A 9,271-nucleotide genomic window follows, 5' to 3' on the forward strand; every position below is an offset into this window, starting at 1 on the left:
GATACTTGACATTTGGAAAAGCTCTAGCAAACGAACTACACGATCTTGTGCTATGCTTATGATTGGGTCTTGTCCATAGTCAGGAAACCATGACTAACTGTTGATCAACGAGCTAGTCAACTAGAGGCTCACTAGGGACATGTTGTGGTCTATGTATTCACACATGTATTACGATTTCCGGATAACACAATTATAGCATGAACAATAGACAATTATCATGAACAAGGAAATATAATAATAACCATTTTATTATTGCCTCTAGGGTATATTTCCAACAAAATCATCACAAATAAACACTTTCTTTGTTTATTTTTCTCTCACAATCTAGGCTGAGAAAGGCCTACTGTTGTCCTTTGTGTGCTGCTAGGCTGCTGTCTCGGATGGAATAACACAACATCGCTTATGTTGCATGCCCAAAGAACAGAATGAATGGTATCATTTCAAATTGATGGATTGAATTTGCTGAAGACTTTTTCATTTGCATTCCTCCTTTGGAACGATACAAACATCACTGTGTATTGTGTGTAGTTTCTGTTAAATGTACTCCTTCAGTAGTTGTGCATACAGTGTGAGGGCATTTTCTGCAATTGCGCATCTTGCCCGAGTGATGATTTATAATTATAAATGTTTTTAGGACATAAAAAATATGTTTTTCTTTAAGATTGAAAAAACAGGCTTATGTATTATGAATTCTTATAAGTTTTAACTTACTTTGAATATTGCTCACAATTTTCAAATATGTATGCAACACATTAGCAAATATGCTAGCCCGTGCATCTGCACGGGTTGACGACTAGTGCTGATAAGCCAACATCTCAAATCTCAATAACCGTCTCACTCTTGGCTATCCGCTCAAGTAATATACCATCTCGATCACCTCGTGATCCGCCTGATCACCTCGTGATCAAAACATCCACATGATCATCTCGTGATCAAATCACAAACTGAATGATCATCCTCGTGATCATCCCAACATCATCATCAACATCCTGCCAAACTGTTACTGCTCACAATCTATCAACAGATAAATCATCTATAAGTCATTCCGTCATGTGAGTGTTGATCGAACGGTGTGACCTAGTACGAACTGTGCCCATAACCAAGGACGCGGCCATCGATAGATTAAACACACACTTGCAGAGGTTAGCACACTGTACCCACACCACGGAACCCATGGCCTCAAACTCCCATTTGGGTGGACCAACGGCATTCCGACAAAACCAATCTACTGCCATGACACTCTCCCGGCCACTCCGGCCAACTCCCCTCTAGGCTAAGTCCTGGGTGGCCCCGATGTCAACCAATGACATCCAACGGCCACCATCGTGGCAAAACAAACACGGTCCCAAACGGGGACAAGAGATCTCAATACCAACCACGGGCAACAAGGTTACGTCCGCTTACCGGGCCAAGGTAACGCACGCCCATAACCTTCCCTCGTTGGAGGCACCGGCAAGAGACATGACAATAGATCGCATTAGGGCCTTCCCATAAAGGCAAATGTGGTTGCACTGGAAAAGCCCGGTTAGGTGGCACCTGACCAACTTAATGACAGAATTTATCCCCAAAAATAGACCTGAGATAACTGATACTCCCATATCATCTATCAACCCGTGATCCAAGTCATAGCAATATCCAACAAATAATCCAACCATAACATAGCCATAACATAATACTCCAAGGACAACATATCACTACGATCCTGATGAACCCAAGAAACCTGATAGTACTAATCCAATAACACAAGCAAGATAGCTAACCATAACCAACATGTCGACATCATATCCAAAATCATACTCCAAAACATAATATCAACTACCATCCTGATGAAAATAATATTAGCCACTAATACTCCAATGGCAACATGATATCCATCAACTGCAAGCATAAATCCTAGTAATCCAAATAGTAGCATGGCAATAGCAAGATCAGAACAACCCCAAGAAATGCCATGCACAAAGTCATGTAGCTAAAGCAATATTTTAAATAAGTTCAAATAATTTAAACCATGGCATTGCATTGCAATCATTCAAATGGAGGGTTTGGCTTGCCTGGGAAGGATGGACTCACCGGGAAGAAATGCGAGGAGCTCACAGAAAGAACTGCCGAAAATCTTTCTCTCTCGGAGGGGGCTGAATAAGGGCAAGGGCATAACGGTCATTTTCAGAATGTTGACACATGGTGAAAATGATACCAACAGAACGGGCTCGACGAGATGAAGAAGTGGGCTTTGGAATCACCTCAACCGGAGCTGTGATTGAACAGATATGATAGTTTTTCTGCCAGGGGCCTATTTGTAATAAAATCCTCACAGACAGGCCCTTGACAGAAAAACTGAAAGCGCCTTTCACTGGAATACGCCTTATACAAGCAGAAAACATATTCTTATCCGAAACAGAGGCAAAGCGCGCTTTCAAATCAGGAAAACGTATTAAACGGAAAAGACGACGCCTCCACTTATCACGCCAGCGGGCCCGCAGGGTCAACGCGTAGAGGCTGACGAGCGGGACCCCCTGGTAGGAGGGTCATCGTCTTCTTCTCCTTCAGTGCCCGACGAGGTAGAGTAGGGGTGCGACCCCGGCGACGAGCTCCGGCGCCACAGGCCACCTTCGGCGAGGCCCCGGCCACCAGTGGACTCGGGGTGCAATGCCGCATCCACCCGCGCACAAAAGGGCCGCTGGGGAGTACCGGGTCGAGCAGAGCGCTGCTCGCGGCGGATGCTGGCTTCGGATGCAGGAGGGGTTCGCGGCCACAGTGCAACAGAGGGGAAATGGAGATGAGGGAGGTCTGTCGGTGGTGAAAGAGTGGAGGGAGGAGCTCTGCGTTGAGAGAATTTGGGAGGAGGATGCCGGCGGCCAGGGCGGTAGTGAGCGGCGGGGGATCTTCTCCGGCTCGGTGGAGGGGTTGGGGAGGGAGCTGGGAGAGTGAGGAGGTCGATGGTGAGCTCGGGAGGGGCTTGGAGTGGCTATATATAGCCGAGCGGTGAGCGGGTGACCGCGGACGCGTGGCCATGGCTCGGGCGTGCCCGCGTACGCGTGGGCGGACGAGCTTGCTCGGCGAAAGCGACGAGAGGGGGTAGAGGGGAGACTCACGGGGCGGAGGAGGCCAAGAGGCACGGGGAGGAAGCAGACGGGCGCCATTAAAGCCCTGTCGGCCACTGTACGCTCATGGGCGCGCGGCGGCGAGTGCCGACGAGGAGGTTTCCAGAGGGGGAGAGGGGTCCAGGGAGGTGGCGACGACGAGGGGAAGACGCTAGACAAGTTCATGCGCGCAAAGACGATGAGAGGGAGAGGGGTCCAGGGAGGTGGCGACGACGAGGGGAAGACGCTAGACACGTTCATGCGCGCAAAGACGACGAGAGGGAGAGGGGGAGAAGCACAAACGACGCTCTGGATGCGACCCAGCGAGCAGAGCGCGTGCACAGGCGTGCCATCATCGTAGTCACCACGTGAACCGAGGCATTCATTACTCTCTGGCACCCAAAATGTTGTCTAGGTGATAGTCCTTCCAATATAGATCATTAATGAGGCTATGGCTTGATCTGGGGTACTGTGGTTAAATGGTAGTGCTCGTCTGAAGTTTGTTGTAGCAAACTTGGCTGCGCACTGGTGATCGACAGGGAAGAGCTAAGGGCCAAATGAGTTGTGTGGGAGGATTAGCTTAGGAAGAACTATAATCCTGGAGGTTTCGAGGGGAATTGGAGCACAAAACAACATAGTTGCTTTGTAACTGCAAATGTTGTCCAGAAACTTGATCATGATGATGCACTCACATGGTGTATCAACTTGAGCTGAAATTTGGCAAGGCAGGGTTATTTGGACATATATAGACGCTGTAAAAATTTCATACCAAATGGACAAGCCAAAATAGTACTTGCTTCATAAACATCCTTACTGTCCAGAAACTTGGAAAAATTCTAGGGAAATATTGGCTTGATTAATTGGTCCCAAAATTGGTGGAGATATGTTTTAAGGACATGAGAATGCTCTGGTAAATTTTCAGCCAAATGAAGCAATATAAAATATACTTGCTTCACAACCTGAAAATATTGACAGAAGCAAATATTTGGTCCTGTGCTCACATAGATGATTTGATGGAGCTGAAAATTGGAGGAGTGAGATTATATGAGCACATGAAGGAGTGTGAAAATTTTCAACTCATTTGGATACTCCTAGCTAGTACTTCCTTCACAAAGCCTCCTGTCTGCCAGAAACTTTGAAAAATCACTGAGGGAAGTTGGCTACGAAAATGAAGTTTAATTTTTCCATGAGGCGATGATTCGGATGTAAAAGCATGCCCAAAAAGTTTGGGAGCAATCAAGAAAGGATAGGTGGCACTTCCTTCACAGAAATCCACACTGGACAGAAATGAAGAATAATTGTTGGGGAATTATTTTTGGGCTAGGAAAGGAAAGTGTGGGCATATTTGAGCAACATATGACCCAAAGAAAATTTGATAATTATTTGGGAATTTTGGGAGTGACAGAAATATAGGTTGCTTCACAACCTAGGTCAAACAGGGTTATTCCTTTAATAGAAAAATTATTATTCCTTAGAAAAGAATTTATGGTTGGGCTAGAATGGAAATGACATGATTTTGGGAAAGATTTGAGAGTGATGAGTCACTTGGGAGAAGAAATGATGATGATCTCCTAGGTTGCAAGGCCACAGATCCACTCCAAAAATAAAATGAGAGGAAAAACCAATAAATCAAAAAGAAAAAGGAAAGGGCAAAAAACCAGGGTGTTACAAACCTTTCCCCCTTAAAGAAATCTCGTCCTCGAGATTTTTTTGCTCAGGGAACAAGTACGAATATATCTTAAGGAAACCGTTTCCAACTCGGGTACCCTTTTCCTTTATTTATTGTTCCCTCAAGAATTTCATATGATTTTCTTACCTCGCTCTGGGGTGGTTTGTTTCACCTTCCCCATATTCTGACAGGTTTTTTCTCATATACCAAATCCTTTTGCTGACATTGATTCTCTCATATTTGAGGTGATATCCAATGGATCTGATCATAAATTTTCCTTTGGTCATGAAAACTTTTTTACTTCTGCCATGGGGTTACTCAAACAAATGCATGTCTTCTGGATTCAATTAATACTGAGAATCATGGCTATTCTTTGACGGGATCTGACTGCTTGATAACCCACAAGTATAGGGGATCACAACAATTTTCGAGGTTAGAGTATTCAACCCAAATTTATACATTCGGCACAAGTGGAGCCAAAGAATATTTGAAAGTATTAGCAGCTGAGTTGTCAATTCAACCACACCTGGAGATTAATTATCTGCAGCAAGTAATCAGTATCAATGTAATATGATAGTTTTGATAGTAGTGACAGCAGTAACAGTAATGGTAACAGTGATAGCAGTAATTTTGTAGCAAGTGTAACCGTGATGATAACAATAATAACTTAGCAAGAACAATATAAGATAAAATTGTAGGCATTGGATCGGTGACTTGTTGGATGATATTCATCATGAGACAATTATAATCTAGGGCGATACAACACTAGCTCCAGTTTGTCAAAATATAGGCATGTATTTCGTAAATAGTCATACGTGCTTATGGAAAGAACTTGCATGTCATCTTTTGTCCTACCCTCCCGTGGTAGCGGGGTCCATATTGGAAACTAAGGGATATTAAGGCCGCCTTTTAATAGAGAATCGGAACAAAAGCATTAACACATAGTGAATACATGAACTCCTCAAACTACGGTCATCACCGGGAGTGGTCCCGACTACTGTCACTCTGAGGTTGCCGGATCATAACACGTAGTAGGTGACTATAACTTGCAAGATCGAATCTGAACATGGATAAAATGGTGATAACATAAATGGTTCAGATCTGAATTCATGGCACCCAGGCCCAAAGTGACAAGCATTAAGCATGGCAAAGTCATAGCAACATCAATCTTAGAACATAGTGGATACTAGGGATCACGCCCTAACAAAACTAACTCGATTACATGATGAATCTCATCCAACTCCTCACCGACCAGCGAGCCTACTAAGGAATTACTCACTCCCGGTGGGGAGTATCATGGAATTGGCGATGGAGAAGGGTTGGTGATGACGAAGAACGAAGATCCCCCTCTCTGGAGCCCCAAACGGACTCCAGATATGGCCTCCCGATGAAGAACAAGAGGTGACAGCGGCTCCGTCTCGTGGATCACGATAATTCTTTCTCCCTAATTTTTTTCTGGAAAAATAGGATTTTATAGCGTCAGTTTCAGGGTCTGCGGGGCAACCAGGTGGGGACAACCCACCTGGGCGCGCCAGGAGGGGGTGCCCTGGTGGGTTGTGCCCACCCAGGTGCCCCCCTCTGGTGGGTCTTGGCACCAGAAATTCTTGTTCATTGTATAAAAATTCCTCGAAAAGTTTCCTTCCACTCCGAGAACTTTTATTTCTACACAAAAACAAGACCATGGTAGTTCTGCTAAAAACAGCATGAGTCCGGGGTTAGTTTCATTCCAATCATGCAAATTAGAGTCGAAAACAAGAGGAAAAGCATTAGGAAAAGTATATACGTTGGAGATATGGATGTCCCCTACAATAAGCATTTCATATTTCTTTTTGACAGTAGGTAAAGGTATTTGAAAACTTCCAATAGTGATTGTAGGGGATTTTTCAATAACATTAATACCATTCACTTGGAATTGTTTCTTCGGAAAGTGCACCATATGCTCATTACCATTGATATGAAAAGTGACCTTGCTTTTATTGCAATCAATAACAACCCCTGCAGTATTAAAAAAGGGTCTACCAAGGATAATCGACATGTTGTCTTCCTCGGGCATCTCAAGTATAACAAAGTCAATCAAAATAGTAAGATTAGCAACAACAACGGGCACATCCTCACAGATACCGATAGGTATGGCAGTTGATTTGTCAGCCATTTGCAAAGATATTTCAGTAGGTGTGAGTTTATTCAAATCAAGTCTTTTATATAAAGAGAAAGGCATAACACTAACACCAGCTCCTAAATCACACAAAGCAGTTTTCACATAATTCTTTTTGATGGAGCAAGGTATAGTTGGCATTCCCGGATCTCCAAGTTTTTTAGGTACTCCATCTTTAAAAGTATAATTAGCAAGCATAGTGGAGATTTCAGCACCCGTTTTTTTCTCTTATTAGTGATGATGGCTTTCATATACTTTGCATAAGGAGGCATTTTCAAGATAACAGTCAAGCGAGTATGCAAAAATACTGGCCTCAGCATTTCAGCAAAGTGTTCAAATTCTTCATCATCTTTCTTTTCAGTTGACTTAGGTGGAAAAGGATAGGTTTTTGAACCCACGGTTCTCTTTCTTTACTGTGTTTTCTAGCCACAAAGTCTCTTTTATCATATATTTTATTCTTAGGTTGTGGGTTATCAAGATCAACAGGTGGTTCTATCTCAACATCATTGTCTGGTTCTTTATTATTTATTTGAGTGTCTTCATGAACCTCATCATTATCTTTTTCATTATCACTAGGTGAGTGTTCATTACCAGACTGATTTTCAGCATCAGAGATAGAAGTTTCATTATCATTATCAGGAGGTTTTTCTGTTTGAGGTTTACTAGAAGCATGCAAAGTCCTATCATTTTTCTTTTTCTTTCTAGAAGGACTAGGTGCGTCAGTGTTAACTCTTTGTGAATCTTGTTCAATTCTTTTTGGGTGTCCCTCAGGATAAAGTGGTTCCTGAGTCATTTGACCTCCTCTAGTTGTAACTCTAACAGCAAATTCATGTATATTATTATTCATTTCATCAAGCAACTTTCTTTGAGATTTAGCAACTTGTTCTAACTGAGTGTGTATCATAGAAGCATGTTTTCCAACACCTCTAACATCATTTGAGATTCTAAATAACAAGTCACTCAAGCGAGCAATCATATCAGAATTATATTTCAATTGTTTCATAACATTTGCATTGAAGTGATCTTGTTTTCTAATATAGTTTTCAAACTCATAAAGGCATTGGCTATGGTGCATATTGTGAGGATTGTTACTATCATTGAACTTCATTAGAGAATTTACCTCTACCACGTTAGGAAGTGGTGGTGTATTAAGCCCATGTATTTCTTCAATAGGAGGTAAATTTTTAACATCCTCAGCTTTAATACCTTTTTCCTTCATAGATTTCTTTGCCTCATGCATATCTTCAGGACTGAGATATAATATACCCCTCTTCTTCGGAGTGGGTTTAACCGATGGTTCAGGAATAGTACAATCATCATAATTTTTCAATATATTATTCAATAATTCTTCAGCTTGTCCAACAGTTCGTTCCCTGAAAACACAACCAGCACAACTATCTAGGAAGTTCCTAGAAGCATCGGTTAGTCCATTATAGAAGATATGAAGTATTTTATTTTTCTTAAGAGGATGATCAGGCAAAGCATTAAGTAATTGCAAAAGCCTCCCCCAAGCTTGTGGGAGACTCTCTTCTTTAGTTTGCAGAAAGTTACATATTTCTTGTAAAGCAGTTTGTTTCTTATGAGCAGGGAACTATTTTTTAGAGAACTAATAAATCATATCCTGGGGACTACGCACACAACTAGGAGCAATAGTATTGTACCAAGATTTAGCATCACCCTTTAATGAGAACGGAAATTATTTTAAAATAAAGTAATAGCGAGTCTTCTCATCATGAGTAAAAAGGGTGGCTATATCATTCAACTTAGTAACATGTGCCACAACAGTTTCAGTTTCATAACCATGGAAAGGATCAGATTCATTCAAAGTAATTAACTCTGGGTCGATATAGAATTCATAATCCTTGTCATTGATAAAGATAGGTGAAGTATCAAACTTAGGATCATATTCCATTCTAGCATTCAGAGATTTTTCTTTATACTTGCATAAGAATTTCTCTAGATCATCTCTATCCTTCCAAGCAAGAACATCTCTAGTTGTCTCCTCATTCATAACATAACCTTCCGGTACTTTAGGCAATTCATATCTAGGAAGGCTAGTTCTAGCAGGTGTTTCAGGAGTTTCAGTTTCAAGCTCATCGTCAGATCCAACAACATCATGTTGTATTACTCTAGCAATTTGTCCATCAAGAAACTCACCAAGTGGCACATCATCATTATCAAGCAAGGTACTAGCATCATCATAAGCATCATTCATAGTAGAAGTAGCGTCATCAATAACTTGCGACATATTAGAATTAATAGCATGTGGTGGTGTTGCAAGTTTACTTGTAACAGAAGGTCAATCTAAAGAAGAACTGGATGGCAGTTCCTTACCTCCCCTCGTCTTTGAGGGAAAAATCTTAGTCT

The sequence above is a fragment of the Triticum aestivum genome, chromosome 1D, assembly GCF_018294505.1.
Source record: "Triticum aestivum cultivar Chinese Spring chromosome 1D, IWGSC CS RefSeq v2.1, whole genome shotgun sequence".
Classification (NCBI taxonomy): Eukaryota; Viridiplantae; Streptophyta; class Magnoliopsida; order Poales; family Poaceae; genus Triticum; species Triticum aestivum.